This window comes from Phalacrocorax aristotelis, chromosome 1 (assembly GCF_949628215.1).
Source record: "Phalacrocorax aristotelis chromosome 1, bGulAri2.1, whole genome shotgun sequence".
Taxonomy (NCBI): Eukaryota; Metazoa; Chordata; class Aves; order Suliformes; family Phalacrocoracidae; genus Phalacrocorax; species Phalacrocorax aristotelis.
This window is the reverse complement of record NC_134276.1, coordinates 184232216-184254688: the sequence shown is the minus strand read 5'-3', so window position 1 is coordinate 184254688 and position 22473 is coordinate 184232216. Positions and strand designations below refer to the sequence as shown.

The window sequence follows — 22473 nt, the reverse complement described above, 5'->3', positions numbered from 1 at the left end:
ATTCTGTGATCGTCACAGAATCAACTGCCTGCTAAATCTCTGAAGTGTTATCCAGCTTGATCATCAATAGCAATTGGTTTCTAATCTTCACATCAGAAAGTTCTGCACTTTGCAGAAAACTTGAGTGACACTTGGTAGTTCTTTTATACCTCAGCAGTGCCTCTTCTGCAACGTCAACGTCAGGCCAACAGAGAGGTGCTTCCCTTAAGAAGCCTTTGCCATCCTCTAACACCTATCTGTTTTTATGAGAGAACAGACACTGAGCCTTGGGCTAGCCCAACACACCTACGTCCACAACTATGTTAAAATAACACAGTTGAATAATGCTATTTTTCTAAAATAATGACAAACATTATTTTTAATCTTAGGGGAACTGCAGGGGTTCACCTACCACTTTAATTGGCATTTTAATCATATTTCAAGCCTTCCAAAATGCAGCAGAATAAATCACATGAAGAATGCAGCTAACTGAACAAAACAATAAATGAAGGAAATCTTGTTCTTAGGACTACTAAGGAGAGGGCAGAAGATGTTACTGCAAAATATTAATGTATCTTCAATATATGAAATTTCGCTGAAATGCTGAAATCCAGCAGAGCAGGAGAAATTATAAAATCCAACAGTTATTAGAATCATAGAATAGTTAAAACTGGAAAAGACCTCTGGGATCATCAAGTACAACCATCAGTCCAACAGTACCATGTCTCCTAAACCATGCCCTGAAGTGCCACGTCTACACGTCTTTTAAATACCTCCAGAGAATGTGGCTCATCCACCTATCTGGGCAGCCTGTTCCAGTGCCTAAGCACTCTTTCAATAAAGAATTTTCCCCTAATATCCAATCTAAACCTCCCTTGGTGCAACTTGAAGCTGTTTCCTCTTGTTCTATCGCTAGTAATTTGGGAGGAGACCAACACCCACCTCACTACAACTTCCTTTCAGGTAGTTGTAGAGAGCGATAAGGTCTCCCATCAGCCTTCTCTTCTCCAGACTAAACAACACCAGTTCCCTCAACCTCTCCTCATCAGACTCGCTCTCCAGACCCTTCACCAGCTTTGTTGCTCTTCTCTGGACGTGTTCCAGCACCTCAATGTCCCTCTTGTACTGAGGGGCCCAAAACTGAACACAGTACTCGAGGTGCGGCCTCACCTGAGTACAGGGGCACGATCACCTCCCTGCTCCTCCTGGCCACAGTATTCACGATACAAGCCAGGATGCCATTGGCCTTCGTGGCCACCTGGGCACGCTGATGTCTCATATTCAGCCAGCTGTCAACAAGCTTCCCAGGTCCTTCTCCACCGGGCAGCTTTCCAGCCACTCTTCCCCATGCCTGTAGCGTTGCATGGGGTTGTTGTGACCAAAGTGCAGGACCCGGCACTTGGCCTTGTTAAACCTCACACAACTGGTCTCATCCCATCAATCCAGCCTGTCCAGGTCCCTCTGTAGAGCCTTTCTACTCTCAAGCAGATCAACACTCCCGCCCAACCTGGTGTCGTCTGCAAGCTTACTGAGGGGGCACTCGATCCCCTCATCTGGATCATTGATAAAGATATTAAACGAGACTGGCCCCAAAACTGAGCTCTGTGGAACACTACTTGTGACCGGCTCCAACTGGAATTAGCTCTATTCACCGCAACTCTCTGGGCTCAGCCATCCAGCCAGTTTGTTACCCAGTGAAGAATTATATTCTAGATTGAAATTCTTCCATTCAGTATTCTGAAATATGTATTAGAAATATTATAGGTCTCAGGTATGAAGAGTGAAAAATCCTGAGCTATATGAAAACAAATTAATATGTTAAATTGTTTTGCAGATTTTGTAGCAGAAATAATCAGCAACTTCTAGAAAAAAATAAATACATGTTGACCATCCCTACTACTGTTGTAATTTTTACATTATGCTTTGATTTTACTTGTTTTAAACTGCACTATTTCTTTTAGAAGTTACATTAGTGAGTTTTCTTTCTTCTGTTTTACCTGATTTGATCACATTTATTACTGGCTTATTATACCAACAGCTTTCAACTATTTGAAATTTGAAGACTTTTAATGAATTTTGAATGAGTAAGGATTCTCTGCAGTGAATTTGATCCTACTGACAAAATACTTGATTTTCTTAGGTACCTCTCATGGGCTTTCAGAAATTGCCAACTCAGGTCAAGTTAAAAGGTTAAAACTCCTGCTGTATTCTATAAAGTCTCTTCTACTGTGCTGGAGTCCCCAAATTCTTCCTCTTTTCTAAGCAGTGAACGATTTATTACCTTGGCATGCTGTCTTCATTGGTCCTGAGAATTCATGCTATTCCAAAATTAGATGGTTCAGGAAGGTCTTCTCTCTGTGGTACAGAAATGCAAAAACCTCAAATATATTGTGAATATTTTTGGTAGCAGAGGCAGAGATTCAGTCAAAGCCTCAAAGTATTTTAATAAGCCCCAAAACCTCATTGTCAATCAGCATGTCTCCATTTCATCAGAACGAAGTGGGTTTTTTCTTATGAACTAACATGTTTCTTCACTGAAGATGTTTAAAAATCCAATGTAGAAATCTACTGATGAAGTGCATCCACCTCAGATGTAACCTATTTTTATTACAGCAGCATTTCCCCACTGCTTTTCTATTTCCTTGCTTTCACAGAGGTTTATTTATATTTTAGGTAAGGGATCATGCACAGTGACAGAAGGGATGGTCCCCAGCATTGCTGTGCATTGGTGACATGCCCTGGTCCCTGTAATGCCGGCTGTGGTGGGACTCGTGGGCACACCTTTCCCCTGCCTTGAGGTCTGAGCGCTGCTGGGGAAAGCTCCCACCCTGGTTCTGCTCCTCCCAGGATGGGTGGCCTCTTCCTGGTAGGGGCTGAGGCTGAGTGGCCTAAGGGCTTGGGGACGCTTCAACACAGACCCCCACCAGGACGGGTGATGTCCCTCCCAGACATGCTAAGCCAGTGGCTGTATTTAATCTCCGATTTTTCTTCCCTTGCCATGACTGCTCATTGGTGCAAAATGTGCTGCAGCTCCGGTGAGAAGGGATGGTTCAGCCAGCTCTGGTGAAACCCCATCGAAGAGTGCCTGCCTCAGAAGTTGTGTGGCAATTTACACCATTGTTATAATTCAAAATTTTCTTTAAGCGGCTCGCTGTGCTCAGTTTTGATTGCCCCTTTGCTCAGCAGAGGGATAATGTAAATTGTGACCCTGTGGTGGCACACTTTGTCACAGGGTATGTGAGCTGTGCCATGGCTTCCTGATATCTCTAGCACTCCTTCCCAAGCAGTGATATCTCTGTAGTTCTGGTTGTTTTTTTTTTTTCTTCTCAGTTTTGGTACCAGTTGGACTTGGTTTTTGCCTGGCTGATTGATCCAACTTATATGCACCACAAGTTTGCCAGCTCCCAAAACTAGGAATTGCTGGTTGTAGTCCTCAGGTGACTGAAATAATAATATGGCCAAAACTTATTAGAAACCAGTAACAATCTAGGTTACTTTTCAAGACCTAGGTTTATACATTTACTCCAGTTTAAGTGATGGAAGTAGTCTAGTCACCTTGGCTTTGATTTTCTTATATTAGCTTGAGATCCTTGTGATTAACTATCACAGGGGTATATCTGTCACTTGTCCCTGCTAATGTAAATCCAGGTCATTAAACCCTTTACAACCTGCATCAAAATGGGTCAAAGGTCTGCCTGTGTGGCTTTCCAAAGAAGCTTGACATAAGTATACCATTTTCTGTAACTAGTGACAGCCAGGGGTGTGATGCAGCCGGCATTACATTCAGCTGCCTTTGAGTCCCCGGCTTCAACAGATGAGTTGCTATTTATAACTGGATTTTTTTGAAAATGGCCTTTGGCACCAGTACAGACCAGAGCTTGGACTTTGGTCTCTGGATCCAAGGGGGAAAGCCCCATCAGTCTCCCACCTCTTCCCCTCTACAAAATGGCAGCCACATTAGGGAGCCATGGAAATAGCTCATGACATCCTGCTATACCTGTTGCTGTAGGTACTCACTGCATTGATTCAGTCATTAAAAATAAAATCATATGCCCTTGCCTCATTAACCTTTCCTCACAAGAATGTGTTTCTTCTTTAATTTTCCTCCACCTGCCTTACTTCTGATGGAAACAATCTGTTCCACGTATTGCAACGTGATGTTATAAATTGTTTTATAGAGCTTAATGTTTTATTTTTCTTAAAACTTCATATCTTATTTATTTTTCTGGGAAAAAAAAAAATGTTCACATCAGCTTTGTAAAAATTAAATGTCAGCATTTTATGTGGCTCGGAGAAGTTCCACAAATCTTTCACTGTTGCCATCTCAGATTTCTAGACAGTGTGACGTATTTTTTGTTATAGCTGTGTTTTGTGTGGTGTTTTCATTTACAATATTTGAAAAAGGATGTTTCTTTGTCTTTTGCAGTGAACATTTCTCTTTGACATCACATAGTAATTCCTTATCAATGGTTCTTGAAATAAGTGAGGATTAAAGATTGATATAATGTAGTATGTCTTACTGCTGCATATGCACCACACACCAGCCAAGGGAATGGGACACCCTGAATGTTGAACAGATTTAGAAAATGACTAAGCCTCTCTCCCAGACTTATTGGTACAAATGGCCCCTTTTTTAATGTTGCACTCCAAAGTCAAATCTGTCAATTCACGTTTCTTCCCTTATTTATTTTTCTTTAAAATTTTTTTTTTTTTTTTTCCAGCTACTTGATTTAAAGGAACAAAGGGATTCAATAATGCTCAGGTTTTTGCTTTTTTTTTTTGTACCGGAAATACTTTGTGTCAGTTCTTCTACCGTCCTTTTCCCTGCCACTGCAGTAACTTTTCCATAGATTATCATTACAGGTATATTTTACAATAAAGTAATGAGTAACACAACACAAACACATCCATTCTCTTAATTAAATGAACTACAGCTTTTTGGCTGAAACAAACAAAAATATTATTTATAACTCAAATCACATTACATAAACTCTGCTCTCATCTATAAAGAGACTATAAATGGCATGGTAGGGTTCCATATTTGCTTTTTTCTTTTTTTCCCCCTATGACTTTCCTGTTGACCTCTCTTTTAATTTACAAATAAAACCATGACTTTCTTGACTGCCAGCAATGAAAATTCACCCTGGGATCTGACATCAAGCTGTGTCCTTTCTGCTTTATGCCAAAATAGACTCCTTTTCACCTCCCCAGCGCTAAGGTGGCTCTGCAGGGCTGGCAGGAATGAAAAGCAATAACAGGACTTTTGCCAGTAAAAAGATGAAGTGAACAAATTCTCTCAGAAGTAGGAAGATACCAATTTTCAAGTCAGCTTTATAGAAAACAGCTGTTGTTTGAAACAAATGCTCATAGCAGAGCTGGGGTGGGACATCTCATTGCTTGATGTTCCTCTGCAACCTTCCTTCACTTCTCTCCTTCGGTCTTTCCAGCTCAGCTAGTAGGTCAATCAAGCTGAGGTGTTTGTGGCCATGGTTGCCTAGCCTTTTTCTCTGGCAGTAGTGCTGAACTCAGCTGTTTCTGCCCTCTTTTAATTGTACTCCTATGCTTGTGTTGCTGCTCTGTGAGTTGGGTGGAGTGGATTTTTGTGGAGGTCCCCAGGCTCATCTGTTTGGATCCAAGTCCCAACACAGCTCTGCAAACAGTTGCACTGTCAGGGATATATGCTTACCTTTCTGCTTCTGTATTTGTGGGGCATCAGATGAAATCTAGGGAAGGCGGTTTCCTCATTATTTTTTCCCAATCCTGGTTGAAGGTGAACATTTAGCCAGTTATTTGCATTAACTATAAAACCTTCCAAAATTTGTTGCTTTGAAAGTCAGTCTTCCATATCATAGTTGGCAAATATATCTTTGCAGTGAGAGTCTGATGGGTATACAATCCTTTGTAACAAAGCATGAAGGCTTAACTCTGGGGCGACCAGCTTCCTTTGGGAACTGGGTGTTTCTGTGCAGCTCTGGCACCCATGTGCACTCAAACATGGGGATCTAGTGCTCTCCTGCAAGGAGCCCATTGTGGGAGAAGGGCTGCCTCCTTGCAAGGACAGAGAAAGGACGGAGAAGGACAGAAGGACACAGGGCAGAGAAATATGGGCAGAGAGAGAGGGCGCAGTGCTTGATATCAGTCAAAAAAGATGCAAACGGACTGCTCAGGTGGTTTGCAGAAGCTGCAATTTTTCCTGCTGCCAACCAGGACTGGGGCACTTGGTAGGTGAGAGATACTCCATTAGGAAAATGGTAACAAGCAAGGCCAGGCAAAGACAGGATTGTATCCAAAGGAACATGTGAAACCCCCTTCTCGGGCTGCAGTGGGTCTCAGCACTCTTGGCAGAACTCACGTTCAGCTGCCTAATCCTGTAATTCACTGTGTGTTATTTCTCATTTGTTAAAGCGGATAGAGAAAAGGTTATGGTGCATAACAAAGACTGCTGCCCTGGAGCTCTTATAGGCTGTGGACCACAAAATCCCAAATTCAAACTCTGGGAAATATTTGGCTAAGGTTCTGTTGGTTCTTAGGGAAACGTGTAGAAGGCAGGAAAATGACCTTGTAAAGTTCATGGTGAGCTGCTCATGCCTGGATTGCCAGCTGCCCAGCACTGCCCTCCACCCCTGGTGGCTGTCCCCTGTGAACCTGCTTGCCACCAGCCCCTCTGAGAGCACTGAGCTCATTGTCCAGTGCTGCAGCAATCCTTCTGGAGAGCCTGATGAGCATCAAGAAGCAAAGCTGAACAATTATTTGCACTTTCTAACAGGAAAAGAAACACTGAGCCACGGGTGATGTGTGCTGGCATTTACAGTTCCTACTGCTGACATCTCCTGTGAAATGTGATTCTCTGCACTGTCTCTTTGGGTTTAAGGAAACAGAAATTTTGTGGAACCTCGTTTTGGATCTTATATGTAATTCATCCCACTGGATATGCACTGACATGTAGACTAAGGGAAAAGGGAGATAATTACAAAAGCAGATTAAAATAGCTTCTAAACAAACCAGAGATTTATGCAGAATTTATTCTAGAAGAAGAAAGTCTTGTGCTTGCTTTGGCTGGTATGATGCAATTATTTTTTTTTAAATGCAATTTTGTATACTACTGCAAATATGTCAGTGAGACTTCATTTTAATAATGACAGCAATTTGAATATGCACTTGTTTCTGCCTGAGGGGTAAACATTTGCACGTGGTAGAAAATGTATCTGTGACACTGAACTCCTGTAAAGCTCTGCTTTCCCACCAGCCACTACTGAAAAGGTAACTCATTTTCAGGAGTAAAACCAAAGGCACAGAAGTAAAGACATTCACAGTTAAGACATCCACTCTTTTTTTGTCTTAGCTCAATACAATTTGTTTGTATTACAGCATCTGCGGCAGGTTATGTAAGGTCTGTTGCAAGAACTTGTGATATCTAATGAATAAAGGACAAAGTCTCAGTTTAGTTTCAAATTTTCAGGGTTTACTGAGTTCTGCTGTAACCCTGCCCCAGGTCTCGCTGCTCCATTTGGTTCGATTGCAAATTATCTCTTTCTATGATTAATGGCAAAACTACTGCCACGGAGTGCTTTGAGGTTGCAACCCTGTGTGTTAGGTGGTGTACAAGTGTAATCAAAGGACATTGCTTGGGTCAAAGTGTTAAAATTTGCGTACTAGTTAGCAGACAAATGTCTTTTGGAATTGGATGAACTGCTGGATTACATTGTCAGAAGGAACCTTTGCATTTTATGAGTCGTCAGTCATTAAAATTAGAAAAATGTCTGTCCTTAGCTCAATTTTTAATATTCAGACTACATGGACATCCATTTTGACATCAAACAAACTAGTTAGTGGTCAGAAATCCTAATCCTCTTCATTTGATTCAGATGAGTAGTCTTACTGGGGTTAACTGAAGTGCTCATAAGAATAATATGAACATGGTTACTTAATTCTTGCTTAGATAATGTTAAATCATTTTATTAGATCCCTTTTTTCATCTCAAGGCCACCAACAAGACAAATTAGTTGAGACTTACAAATATCCACTTGTGATCTAGTACAAACCACATACATTTGCAAGGAGAAAAATAAAAATATTTTTTTTTTTAACATGAGGAGCTTGTTGCTTTTAATATCAGAGTGGAGACAGAATAATACAACTGGATTACCATCATTAACTAAGGCAACTTAAACAAAAATAACCCCAACTATGCAGACAAATTACATTCAGAAATTAATTGGGTTCTGCATAAGAACTAAATATTTTGCATTCATTACTTACAAATATTCACTTTTCCTGAGGACAAATCAGTGTGTGTTCATTTAATTAGATAATGCATACTATTACTTACCTCAGAATATGCAGAACAACAGTTTAAAGGACACATGGACAACGGATTATGGCACTTCTTGACTTCTTAGCTATGGCCATCACACAGGTGAAATGCACTTTGGGAAGACAGGCAATATGCACTCAATTACTGCTCTTTATTTCATGTACGTATAATCTAGAGGAGATAAGGGTTTTTAAACAATATGAATACATATTGCATACAGAAAACAGCAGCAAATAAATGGTGAGATTTATGGAGTGATCTCTCCACACAGAAGAATATTTTTAGCAAGGATTGTACCTGCAGGCGTGAATGTTGTGACAATCCCTACTAACAATCACATTGTGATGGTTAACAATTAACAAAAAGCAGGTAAAGTCCTATGTTCTGCATGCAACTCTAAATTTTATATATCAGTATACTAAATTCCATAAAGTCCTATATTCGGTTGCTTCAGTAAGAGAGTGGCATGTTAGTACAGAAAATGTTAATCTGTCCCATGGCCAAAGCTGAGCTATTGCTCCAGGCCGTGCGATGGGAGGGGGCCATCTCTGAACAGTCAACCCATGTGACTTCTGCTTGGGCTGTGCGTTAGCTCAGTAAACATGAGGTAGGGAACAGCATCGTTTATTTTGACCAAACAACCAATAGCTATTGCTAGAAAAAAGATTCATTGAATTAAGGTTATGCTTGCAACCTTTGGCATTTTCTGCCTCTTGATTTCTTAATGGGTAAATACCTATTACACTTTGCTCATTGGATTAAGTAGTATTTCCAGGTTTACTTTTGTGTTTATTTATCTCTTTAAAATACAAAATCACAGAAAAATAACTCAATTAGGAAGAGTTTAAGTCTTTTGGCACTTTAAAAGTAATTTATTTTTGGGAAAGCATGGCTTCATTACACTCAGCCCACATAAAAAGCTACCACTTTCTTTTGCTCAAACCTTCCAGGACAATTTACCTTCAGACAGTGTTCAAATGGAAATTTTTAGAAAGGGGAAAATTTTTTGAGGTTACTGGTGTGTGGTAATACAACAGAAGTACATAAGAAATCGTTGCAGTGTTCTGAGCCGATGTGTTCCAGCAGCTATGTCATCACCCTGCACTTGGAAAATCAGCATGTCTTTTTCTTCAGGAGTCTCTTAGCTCCCTCTCCTTTCCTTCCTCAGTCCTTCCTTTCAGCTCACTTGTGTTTTTCTCTGTAAAACTATATGTTATCTACAGGACAAGCGAGAGGGTAACATGACATTGTGGGAAAAGGAAAAGAGATGGGTAGACACAACAAGAAAAAATGCGCAATAAGAAAATGGTGGAGCAGATTGTAGAAGGCAGCCAGGCGGTATGTAAGTTCAGGCTGATACTGGGATGAGACAAAAATAGAGTATTTAATGTATGCCTGTGGCAATTATCAGTATTAATAGGACTATGTAATAGCTGTTAGAAGCATAAAACTAGGAAAATAAAAATTGATCATAGAATTTATACAAACAATTATGATAATTTAAATCCTTATTATCAGTGTTTACTTACGTCTTAGGGTGGAATAATGAACCTTTAATTGCAAGAAAGCAATTTTATGTCAGAATAAATCAGAACTTGGATGTAGTGATACCATTTATCCAACAGTGCAGTTGATTTTGGCACTCACTGAGCATTCTTTGTATTAAGTTTTAATGCAAAGCATCTGAAGCACACCATTAATAAAGCTGTTAGATACAACCTATATACGATGAAACATTTCCCCTCCTCTCCCCTTTTTTCCCTTTCAACCCACACAGGCCTTATTTTTACAGTACAGATTCAGTTTTTGATCTCTAAACTAAGGGAAACAATGAGCCAAACAAAATAAAACACACATGCAACAAGCACAGTTGATTTCTAAGGCTGGAAGGGTGAAATGTGGAATGACTTCTTGTTCCAGGAATGTTTTGTTAGGCATTCAGAAATATCATTTTCTGAAGGAACTATACAGCTTAAATGGTCTGGAACAATATAATATCAAGAGACTGATGACTGTATTTTAAAAGCGGAGATCTTAATCTTAGTCTAGAATAGAGTAAGAAGTATCTGTGTTAATTTATTCTAGTTTCAGTGTGTGTTAAATAAGATGTGACCTGTCCTGAACTTGATGCTAATTTGAAAAGTAATATAAAATGTTATTAAGGGACAGACATGCTATTAGGTTAGTAAAAAAACCCACCCTGTGTAAACACTCAGACTCCTGAATGTCTCAGGCAGCCTTAGCCAAAAGTCCATAGCCAGCAAACTCCCCTTCATATATTACCAGAAGACTGGGTCAAGCACCTAAAGTGGTCTGAGCTGGAGGCCTGAGAAGGGTTTTTTACCATTTAAAGGCAGTTTTTGGTGCCTTTGCAAAGTACTAGTGTATTCACAGAGATGTGCTAGCCAGTGAGCGAGATGCTGCTGGGGGGACCCTGGGGTAGGGAGGCAGGATTACTGAGCCTCTATTAAAATCTCTACTGTAGTTACTAATACTTGCTTGAGCTGGAAGGTGGAAAACCATAAGATAAATGACAAGGTTATTGGTGTTACAAATCAAGGGAGGGCAATTATAGTGCCCTTCCAGAAAATATCAATCTAAAGGCAATGAAGTAGTTCTATTTTTCTGTATGAGCATGGGAAACAAATCAGAGTAAAATTAGGCAATGTTATCTAAAAAATTTCTCAGATTCTGGTGGCCAATATTTTATAATGGCCAAACCCCCAAAGTCAACCACTTAGCCCCCAGCCCCCTAAAAGTTATGCAGACTTTGTAAATAAATTGCAAATGGTCTGGTAAGAATTGACTAACAGAGACATAAGCAGGATGTGTCTACTTTTCTCATCTGCCTCAGGTAATTATCCTACCAACTACAATGCCTTGTTACACGTATATATATATATATTTTATTTTTTTTTTAATTAGACTTTGAAAACAGGTAGAAACTCAGAAAGAAATCACAAAGTAAAATCAAGACTGTAACATTCCTGTTTCAGGTTGAAGAAAGATTCACTGTCTTATCAGCATACTGGCACTGGCAGGAACTGGAGGTAGAGTAGAGAAAAATCAGAATAAACTGCAGGATGTTCGGAACATTATCAGAGCATTATCCTTCTTCAAATATGTATATATTATATAATATATGTAAAAAGTATATATAAATGCTATTCTAAAATTTCAAATGCTGATAGTAATATTGCTCTAGTTCATATTTTCTCTGTTAATAAGCTAGCTCTAATTAAAAAATAATGTTACAAAGTTTAAGCAGGAACTGAATTTGAGTTGGGTTATATTTAGGGTAAATGCAGTACGAAACACTTCAAATTAAAAGCATTTCTTCATGAAGTAAAATGGAGTCTCCACAGGACTTAATGATTAAAAGTAAAATTATTTGTCGTGCTTTGCATATAATTGTGGTAATTAGTGGCTGGATTCAGCATAAGTAAATTTTTTCTAGGAAAGGACTTGGTGTAACATATTTTACCTAAGCTATATTATTTTGTATATGTTTAATACTAATTTCTAGTGGAAAAGTTCCAAGATTAAGGCAGAATATTATTTTGGACAACCTATTTCACAATGAAGCCTCTCTGAAACTAAGTTGATTAAATAAGCAGAACCATCTTGCTTGTTTTGCTCATATCACTTTTATGTGTTCATATCCACTTATTGATATTTTCTGAGTTCATGCAGCCTTCTATTCTTGATCTCTTTTTAAAGATTATAAAATAATAGTGAAATACACATAACAACCTACATACACAGGTCTCCCTTAACAGAATTTTAAGGCTGTGAGTTCAAGCACTCGAAGGATATAGAAATGCAAGAATCAAGACTGCCAGTGAATTCTCAGGTCGTGTCCCTTTTACAAGAATGCACAATCTTTAATGATCTTTCCCTCTTCTCTCTTGCTGTGCCCACTAAGATTTTTTCAGAAGTTTTTGTTTGGCCAGGCCTGGAAAGTAGTTCCTCCACCTCAAGGAACCCACTGCCAAAGCTCAAGATTTTATTTCAAAACCTGAAGAGATTTACCAGGTCACATCTTTTTTTTTAATATTGATCATTCATTAATACTTGAAGCATGAAAATTATGTGTAGGCATATAAAGTGTTTGCCTTAGCTTGTTATCTATCATGGAAAAATCCAGCCCAAATAAAATTGGACAAGGTTATAAGGCACTTACATCACAGGTCAAAAATGGGAAGTATTGGACAGCCTGATGTTAGTGGGGGCTGGGACTGACTAGTTCTGCCTGAACTGCAATCCATAAGGAATATAAGAAAATAAAGAGCCCAAATTCATTATTGGTTTGGTAGGCTTTTAATTTTTTTCTTTTCAAAACTCCATTTTCAACAGTGTGCCATGTCCATATTCTTCCCTGTTATGGAGAGCTCTGGAAATATGGCACAAAGGATAAAGCACAGGAGAGGGAAAGGTTAGATGTAACCACTGGAGTGACATTTTAGCTGTTTTCACTTCTGGGAAGCAGCCTATAGCTCTTAAGGAGGTTGTAGTCCTTCTCTGAGCCCACAGACAAATCAGTATTTGATCCAGTGTGATAAGAAAATGCTATATGAGATCGGCTGAAACTAATCATACGTTGATGTCCAGTTCGGCAAAGGTTTGGAGCCTAAAAATACCCTGAAAATTGCAGTATTTATTTAGCAAATTTCAAAAGGAAAATATTACAACTTTTAATTTTGAAACAATTAATTAATTTCAAAATTGGCCAAAGTGTTACAGCAATGTCAAGGAAGAGCTAAATAACCTCACGCAATTCAAACATCTAGCCTGGCTGAGTTGCCATAGACTACATGGGACCGATATGCGGAAAGCACTAACATGCAAGAGTCTCCATCTACCAGGTAGGAAAAAAAGGAATCTATTCGGTGAAAATTTAACATTGTTTCTGGTTATGCTTTCTCTGAGTTGAGCTTGGTACAACACTTCATTGCAAACAATCTGCCTTGGCTTGCTAAAGAACAAAATGCAAACAGGTTCAGAAGTAAAGGACATGACCTCATGGACTTGAATACCTGCCCTACCTTGTGGTTGTCATTAACTCATAGTTGTTGGCCAAAGGGATCATAAAAGTTTTGTTGCAATTAATGGCTGATATTTAAAATCCAGAGACATGTCTGTTAAATTAATCAGCAACAGTTACCTTGACCATGGTTATTCAGGCTTTATTTTATTGTGAAATATGAGATGACCTATTTTACTTGTCAATGTTAAAATTATGATACTCAGAGTGGGAAGAAATTAAAATACATAAAACATAGTTAAATTATAATTATCCCTGATTATTGCAGTTAAAGAAACCTTTGGAATTTTGGAGTTGAAAAAGCTGATTCAGGCACTGACGCTGAAAAAAATTTAAACATTCAATTTATATGTGGAGTTCAGATTTTAGTTTGCAGTTCAAAAATATTTCTTTGGGAAAGTGTGTAAACACATACTTGATTAGCACTTCCTTGGGTCAGGGGCATGGTACAGTACAGATAATACCAAGTTTAAAAAGATATTAAAATAGGATTAAGAATATACCCATAAGTAAAGGAAATTATAAGCTGACATCAAAGGAACAGAGGATATTTCAAGGGAGTTTCAATTTCTCATTATAATAAGATGTTACATTGTAAATTGCATAAGGAAAAGAAACATTACTTAAAACCTGACTCTATATCTGCAAAATTTTACCCAAGGTAGATTTATTTCCTTATAGAGCTATTCAAACTCTTTATTGTTTGCAATGTAGTTGGTGAAATTAGTTTAGTTGCAGTTTATGAATTTTCTATAACTTACTATGTTTGGTGTTTAAAAATTATTTCCTAAACACTGTTTTAAGATCCTACTTTTTCAGTGATTATTTGAAAAACTGCATTTTGTTGACACCTGAAATTGCAGAGAAAAATATCAATTACAATAATTTCAAAGAGATTTCAACTAGGTATAAGCAGATTTCCAATACTCATTGAAGAGCTGAAACTTATAAAGTGTTTCCACATAAAACAAATTTTTGTTTCATTAGAAACAAAATTATTTCTTTATTCCTTACCATAAAACAGATCAAAAATTTTCTGCATGTGGATGTTGCCATGAATAAATCATAGAATCATAGAATCCTAAAATGGCTTGGGTTGGAAGGGACCTTTAAAAGACCTTAAAATTTAGCCACCTTCTCTTATTGCAAGAAGAAAGAAAACTGAGTGAGAAAATGCAAGATATCAACTTCACAGCAGATAAGGCATCACAGAGAGCATTTGAAGACCTAATATTGTAAATCACGATGGAGACCTGATAACCTAATTCCTCAGGGAACCAATGGCTGGGACTTAACTGCTGCAAAATGTTGGTGTGTGTTATAAAGCCACTTATTTAAAAATTGTATAAAGAGTAGTTTATTTCTTTCAATGCCTGTAAATTCATACTTTCATGTTTGAAAGTGCCAGGTACCAAACATTTTCTGTCCAGGAAATGTTAATATGCTGTTCTTTTAAAATCTTCCACCACGTTCACTAGCATATACATGGATGAGCATTAGTTTTCTTTTCTTTTATCTTTGGGACTCTGCTCTAGGTGTCCCTGCTCAAGCAGTGGGGTTGGACAAGATGATCTCCAGAGGTCCCTTCCAACCCCTACCGTTCTGTGATTCTGTTATTCTGTGACTCCTGTGCTTTCATGTAAGGAGTGTGGGCATCCCGATGCCCACAGAAGGAGGAAGGAGCTTTAGCAAATGGAGATACATATTGTCATTGAGGAGTTACGCATGTTGCTTGCATTTTAAGTACTTGAAATTACTTAATGTCTTATCTAGATCCTGCTTTGTAACCAATAGTGTTTAAGAGATAAGTATGATTTTAATAATCAGTTAAACCCCGTCATTCATCCTTAAGTTCTATTCAATTCAAGGTTAATCAAAATTTCTTGATGTGTCAAGGAACAAAACTGGGCTGACTTGCTTCTTAGAACTGAAGACCTTAGAGAGTAAAATAGAAAAGTAAATGCCCAACAATTCTTTCATTCAAATTCCATTCTCATGAATCATATCTCTTTTTCTCTTTCTCTGTATATATGTGTGTATATATGTATGAAAGGAAAGAGCAAGTGAAAATGTCCGTTATTACTTCAACTGCCATCTACTCATTCAATTTGGCAGCACCTTGGAGTCATGAGGCAGAAAGAGTAAAATTTGTTTTTAAAGCTTCATGTCCCATCTGTTTTTAAATTATACCAGCTATTTCAAATTTTCCTCAAAAAGTGACTTGCTCTTTGGTGAAGCTGCCTTTCATTATGCTCCTTATTTCTTCAGCTAGTTACATCCACTACCTTTTGTGGCTCAAATAAATTCTTAAACTTCCAGATTTTGCAATGGACCTATTTTTAGAAAATCCATATAGCCTGATGGAGAAGATAATAATTCAGTAAGTATGTTTAGCCCTCTGGCCAGATGAGCTTATAGAGCTTCCTTTGTTCATATAAAGGATAAATTTTTCAAATTTTTATTAACGTAAGTTATGAAGCCAACGACTTCTTCACAGTCAGAGCAATAAATGGGAGTGTATGTCTAAATGGGCTTCTGCAGGGAGATGTTCCCTTGCTTTGCTCATGCCATGAGTCCAACAGGAGCTGTGTGGCCCAAGCTAATAAACTATCAAGTTTGACAAATGTCCATTAAACGCACCCACACAGCTTTCGTTTCATTCAAAATACTTGAAAAGCAAACTGAGGTCTGCCTCCAGAAGACCTTGTAAATATTGCCAAAGATATTGCCTTGAGTCTGTCTCTGTGTTAAGTGATTAATTGAGCAAATAGTACAGTACTGTGTTGCCACATACAGGCAGTCTTGAAATACGATAGTCTAGATATCCTCCCTCTAGATGCTGGGAGGGAGGGAGTCAAGCCTGGATTGTCCTGAAAGTTGTCTGCTTTTACCCTGAAGTCTATTTAGAAATGTTTAAAAAACCCATCAGTTTTTGGAAAACCTCAGCTATCCATAACTTTACAAAAGAAATCAAATGTAGAGGCTCTCTGCATCATCGTATTTGGACTTTAGATACCATAGGCTGAATGTTGACAGCTACTCCTTTTCTTGGTCTCTCACTTGTCTCCCTGAGTGGAGCCATGTTGCTGGTTAGGCTCATAGGCTTCCCAGGAAGCAGAGCGGAAGCAAGGACACATAGGAAAACTTCCCTGCCCCCAGGGACAGAGGGCCTGCCTTGAATCAAGCTTCCCTTCCCATGACTTGTTTCTTTATTTTAGCTGATGATGGTTTAATGCAGAATGCAGAAATGGTGCTAGGCGTCAGAACAGGAATTCGAAGTCTTCTCCTGTCATACTAAGTGTGGAGCTACACAGTCCTGTGTCTTTTTTGCCCCTTGTTTGCCATGGTACACCTCAGGTTTAGAGGCAGGCATCAGCTCCTCACATGTCTCTAACGCTTGGCTAAATAACAACTTGCCCCTACATCAAGCAGTCCTGTATCACTGAGATACTGAAGCGTGCATCTATCTTATGCACACATTTAAGAGGATAATATAACATAATTTTGCAAACAAACACTAGACCAACAAAAGCTCTTTAGTCTTGGGAGATAAGACAGAAAATTAGTTTCAGATGTGTCTGGTCTATTCAAATGGCTTGTTTCCTTGCTCTAGGAAGAAACTGACCATGGACTTCTGTGCCCTCTCATATGCAGTCTCATCCAGTTTGCTTATGCAGGAACAGTTATAATTCCAGAGATGCAAAAAAGGTGTGTAGTGAACTCAGATGATTTAAGGTGAGCCTCCTGTGTAAACCATATTAAAAAATCAAAAGTGAGTTTGGTGAGTATAAGTCAATGTGGACGTCCAGTGTTCCTACCATGTTTTTATACCAAAGAGGTTCTAACACTTCCTAGTTTAGACTATCAGATAATATTCAGTCCTCAATATTTTTCCTCCAATATGTTATCCCACTCCAATGTGAGGTAAAAGGTGTTAGTTTAAACAGCTCAAAGGCAGCAAGAAAGGGGACAGATTCATATTCAGGAAGAGTTACTGCAATGGGAAGACAGCCCTTTGCTGCAGACGGCAGCCCCACAGAAACATTGCCCAGCACAGCGCTGGGGCTCTGCCTCGCTGGGAGGGGATGTGGTGTCTTTCTGTATGTTCCCCATCACTCCCATTGGTGATCCTACTCTCACTTTTAATTCCTGAAAAACACATCCTTTTAAAGGCCAAGGTATTCTAGAATTCTTCTGTAACACCAGTGATATTCTCAGAGAGAACAGGTTTCCTTCCTTTTATAGACACGCTTACATCTCATCTTTTTAAAAAATACTAAGAACAGAGTGGCGAGGCCATTAGAAAATAAGCTATTGTTTTAGAGAAAGGAAATCTCATACGCAGCCTGCAGGGCAGCTAGCAGGAAATTTGGACCCTGATGGTAAATTTTAAAGTTAAGAACCACATTGCTAGGTGGAGGTTTGGTTTCTCCCTTTTCAGGTCCAGCTACAGTAGAAGGATAACCTTTTACAAAACAGGAAAATCTCGTGTGTTAAGACGGCCCGACAGACATCACCTCCTTCGCCCAAGGGTGGGGGAAGAGGTCAAAGCTTTTACGTGGAATAGAAGCTCTTGTAAACAGTGGGCAGGTGCTGCCGATGAATATGCTGAAGATGGAGGATGGCAGTCAGGGGTGTCACAAAACAATGGAAAAGGAGCCAGGAGTTTCACATTAGAAAGAGTGTTCATTTAGCACAAAGACAGCTTTATATCTGACCAAAACAAACTTTGTATGTTTGGTGCAGAAATAGATATTTTTATATTGCTTAATCAAACATAGGTTTTGGCATGTTTATCATGCAAACTGCAGATTTCGTTGCTGAGAATTTTTGGACTTTGGTACAACCCTAGCAAATGTTTCTGTACATTCAGGTCATCTTTTTAAAGGCAAAACCATTCCCAGTACTTCTTTGCCATAGGCTTTAATCTGTGACCATGTTGGAGAGGTTATGCACGTGCCATGTACAGGAACTGGTGGTGCCTGGCTAAACTAGCTTGGCGTAGGCAAGTGTGATCTGGCAGAGAGCAGACGTTTCCTTTGCTAATGAATCAGTGCGAGCAGTTCGGTTTGGACAGAAACAAACTGTAAAATGCCAGCTCAGCAGGAACACTTCCTCAAATACCTCAAAGCTGTTCCTTTCTACAAGGCACGGCTGAGTTCTTTCCAAGAAATTCTAGGCCAGTATTCTTGATTTTCAAAGCATTTTTAAATGGGTACAAATCCCCTCTCTGGAATGCCCCAAAACAAACAGAAAGGGGTATAAACATTAGAAGCAACAAAATATTAAAATCATCAGTCATGCAAAGCATCAGCACAGCTAAAAACAGTGTCCCCTTGAGACCTTGCTTATATCCTGACTATATTTAAAATTATATCCTGACTATATTTAAAATATACATGTTGCTGTTATTTCTGGGGAAGCAGATACATTAAACATTCTTGTTTTCTCTATCTGGGTACTTAAAATATTATTTTCCCCGTAATGTTTAATTTCCTTTATAACTAAGTACTAAAGTACTACCTACATTATTGGCATGGGATAGATTTCAGTTGCTTCTGAACTGGGGGTGTAGTTTTACCTATTTCATCAGAATGTGATAGAATAATCAGAAGTAACATCAGAAGTAACACGATAGCTAAGTTATAACATCTTACAGCATTACTGAGGCTACAGGCCAATTTTGTGGCCATCATGTGTAAAAGAATAGGAAAACAGCAGGTCAATGTGTTATTAATTATAAAAGAGTAGTTGTGGTGTTGTGGCTGTCCCCCATGTCCCAGGGCAAGGAAGCAGCAGTGAGTTGAGAGCTGTCAGCCCATCTCCACCCTTGTGAGGGACAGCCCCAGCACACACTCATGGACATGGGGACACTGAACATGCGCATCAGCCCTATGGCCTCAGCTGGCTGTGGGGCAGGAGCAGGGGAGTGCTCTCAGCCACAGACTATTCCCCAGCTTGGTCAGTAGATAGAGGAAACCTGGAGGTAATGCCCCTCTTGGAGGTCTTCATGGTTTGTTTCACACTTTTTGGACAAATGGTGGCACTGGCTACCTGTTATGAAAAAGACAGGGATGCTGTGTTGTGATGGGGTCATTGGGTTCACGGGGAAGGGCTTGCAGGCTGTTTGTGTCTCACTGCCTGTGTTGGTGCAGAAGTAGGAGATGGTAGAGCTGAGCAGGTTTTCTGGCCAAGCCAGGCTGGATTTTTATCTAAATCCCTCAGCAGTGTTGGGCTTATGTCTTAACTTCAGTAGAATTTAGGTATACTGGATTAGGCCCAGGCATGGTATGGATTAGTGAGCTTCTGCAAAGAAAAGTATTATATTTTTATAAGAACCAGAAGTATGCATTTGTAAGAAGTAGGAAGGAAAACTTGGACATGTTAACAACTGGAATGAGGTAGGTCTACTTGATAGGCTAAGTGGTGTATCATGATTTTCTGGTTTTGCTGTTGATGTATAAACAGTACAGGGACAGTGGTCCTGTCAGAGCTGGGGGAGGGGGATGCCATAACCAGGGTCCCTGCAGAGAGATCTGTGAAAAAGGAGAAGCTCTTTGGCATGTTTCAGGAGTGGTCAAGCATCCAAAGCTGCAGCTGACTGCCTCTGATATCTGCTGCCAGAGCACCACCTGTGGCTTCAGATTGAATTTTACAGAGGACACATCACTCCTGTGAGAAAGGGGGATCCTCTGACAGCTACTGCTATTTCTGGGTGAGCAAAGTGGGCATTTTGTGAGATGTGGAGGTCTTGTTCTGGCATCACAACTGGCTCTGCTGAGACCATCTCACCTAATCTTGCTGTGCCATAAAGATCCAAAAGATGGCCTGGAAGATGGCCTGCACAAAGATGTCCTGGAATATATATGAATAGATGGAGCAAAACAGGGAATAGTAGGATGGAGGGGAAAATGAGGGGCTTGGAGGAAGAGAGCTCTGTGAGGTACTGAGAAGGGGAGACCCAAGGAGGGAATTAATAAAAAAAGGTACATAAAATATGCAGCAGTAGGGCAGAGATGCAGCTGAGAGGATCAGAGCAAGACTGAAGTAAGGAGATTAAAGAATAGAGAAGTCACCAGGAAATGAGGTAAATAATAAGCACATTAAAATGCCCAGGGTAGGAAATATATTGGAAATAGTTAGAGAAACAGAAGACAGTTAATCCTGGGAGCAAGATACTCTACTCTAACCCAGAGTTATTATATGGCTCTTACCAAAAGTCTCACTCCTCAATTTCTCTGCATGGAAAATGTGAAAATTTTTATTGGTGTTTGTAAAGAGGTTACTAAGACCATAAGAAATTGTTAACAGGTTACTACGTGTGTGGTTTGGTTGGTTTTTTTTTTTTTTTTTTTTTTTTTTTTGTCAAAATTATTCCTTAGTAAAACATGGGTTCTTTTCAAACCTGAGACAGAATATTTCTACTTGTAACACTAGTGCTGGGAGTTTTCTTTGACAGTTTTAAGCGTGTGTGTCAGCTGCAACTCAAACTCTTGCTCTAAAGCTCAGGTCCTTTTCAAAAGAAGCAGGAGATGTGCTGCTCTGACCAAGCTACGCACAGCATTGCATGAGTCACACGGATGTAGGAGAACCGCAAAATATATGACTGTCCTGGAAAGGGGAGTGTCAGGTTTTCAAACTAATTTCCCAGGTTGTTTTTTTTTTTTGTTTTATGATTAATTTCTGGCTCAACCCAATAACATTTTTTTCTTTGTGAACTGAACCAATGCTCATTTTTAATAATTTCAGAGCTCATTTTATTTGGAACAAAAATAATTCTGTAATTCTCCATGACAGAGATTCTGTAGTTACCATTCACTTGACTCTTGTGTTGAAGATGCTATTAGAGTTCAAGGTATTGCTTAATAAAACAATGACAAGGAAGATATCTTTAAATGTTTTCTGATACCATAAATAAACAAACATTTCCAAATTTAAGGGAAAGAGAATTATAGATAACCCTTTAATTAAAAGCACTGTGATTATGTTTCATGCTGTGTGATTAAGTCCAACCAAGGATGTAAGAGAGGAAAGTGGGACTCTGTCTACATGCAGAACATGGTTCAGATTCTTCACCCAACCTTAGGTACACTCAGCTTCAGTAGGAGCCTCCTGAATGGTTTGGATCTCTGGGTGTCCATAGTCCTCTTCCTGGCTGTGCCCATAATATTCTATGCAGAGTAATTCAGCACCTACCCCTTTTTCTGAGAGCATTTTGGGTCCGGAAATGAAGTGAGACTCTGTGCAAGTAACTTCTCAAACTTACTCTGTCTGACAAAACCAAGTTTCCTTCAAAATTAGAGTAAATCCAAGTACTGATGGAGATGGTGGTTGCTCTTTTTTTGCTGTAATGACTTTATAAGGAGTGAGAAATTTGAGTTCAGATCCCTACTTAGCTGGCTCTCTACTGAGCTGTGAACAATCCAAATCCCAATGCCCTACTGCCCAAAGGCTATTCTGATGGCTGGGTATAAAACATTACAAAAGGAGTAGAAGGGCAGAGAGGATCTGAACAAGATTTGTTGAAGCAGTGGCATCCTGCAGCAAAGGATGGCTTTTCATGGGCTCAGGAGTAGAGGGACACAATAACAGGGACACAGGAGAGACCTGGAATCTGTATCCCAAGTGCTTGACTAGGGATTATTGCAAAAGCAGGGCTTAGATCTGGAGCTGTAACATTCACAACCTCATTTTCTTAAAATAGGCACCTAAATAGGCATTTAGAGTAAATCTGATTTCAGTCCTTCAATGTGTAAATTATCCAAGTACAAAGATAGCGACAATAATAGCTGCCTTCTCTCTGGTAGGTTGTGAAAATAAATTCTTGAATGTGTATGAAGCTCCCAGGTCCTATTCTGAATTTTTCTGTAGCAGTAGTTGGGTGGAAATGAATCAATCTATCTTTAGATAAGACATTGAAAAAGTGGGTGCTAGTAAGGATAAAACAAAACATTAAAGAGCTGCTCATGGCTTTGCAGCAATCTGTTATTAAAAAGAAGTATAAGTGATAACACTGTGACAAAGAGCGTGATATGATAAAAGTCTTTACTAGATAGAAAGCACTATTATCTTTACCGCTTCACACCTCCGAATGAACGAATGAGCTAAATTCTGCTTTTCTGAAAGGGCTGCTTAA

General features: G+C 39.2%; 1 long non-coding RNA gene across 1 annotated transcript in view; it reads left to right on the top strand.

Annotated features, from left to right (window-relative positions):
* LOC142051650 (uncharacterized) overlaps positions 1 to 22473 on the top strand; it is a 77792-nt gene that overhangs the window by 6715 nt on the left and 48604 nt on the right. Inside the window, exon 2 of the long non-coding RNA XR_012658570.1 lies at positions 16951 to 17045. This is a non-coding gene — a long non-coding RNA (uncharacterized LOC142051650). The remainder of the gene's footprint in view (positions 1 to 16950; positions 17046 to 22473) is intronic.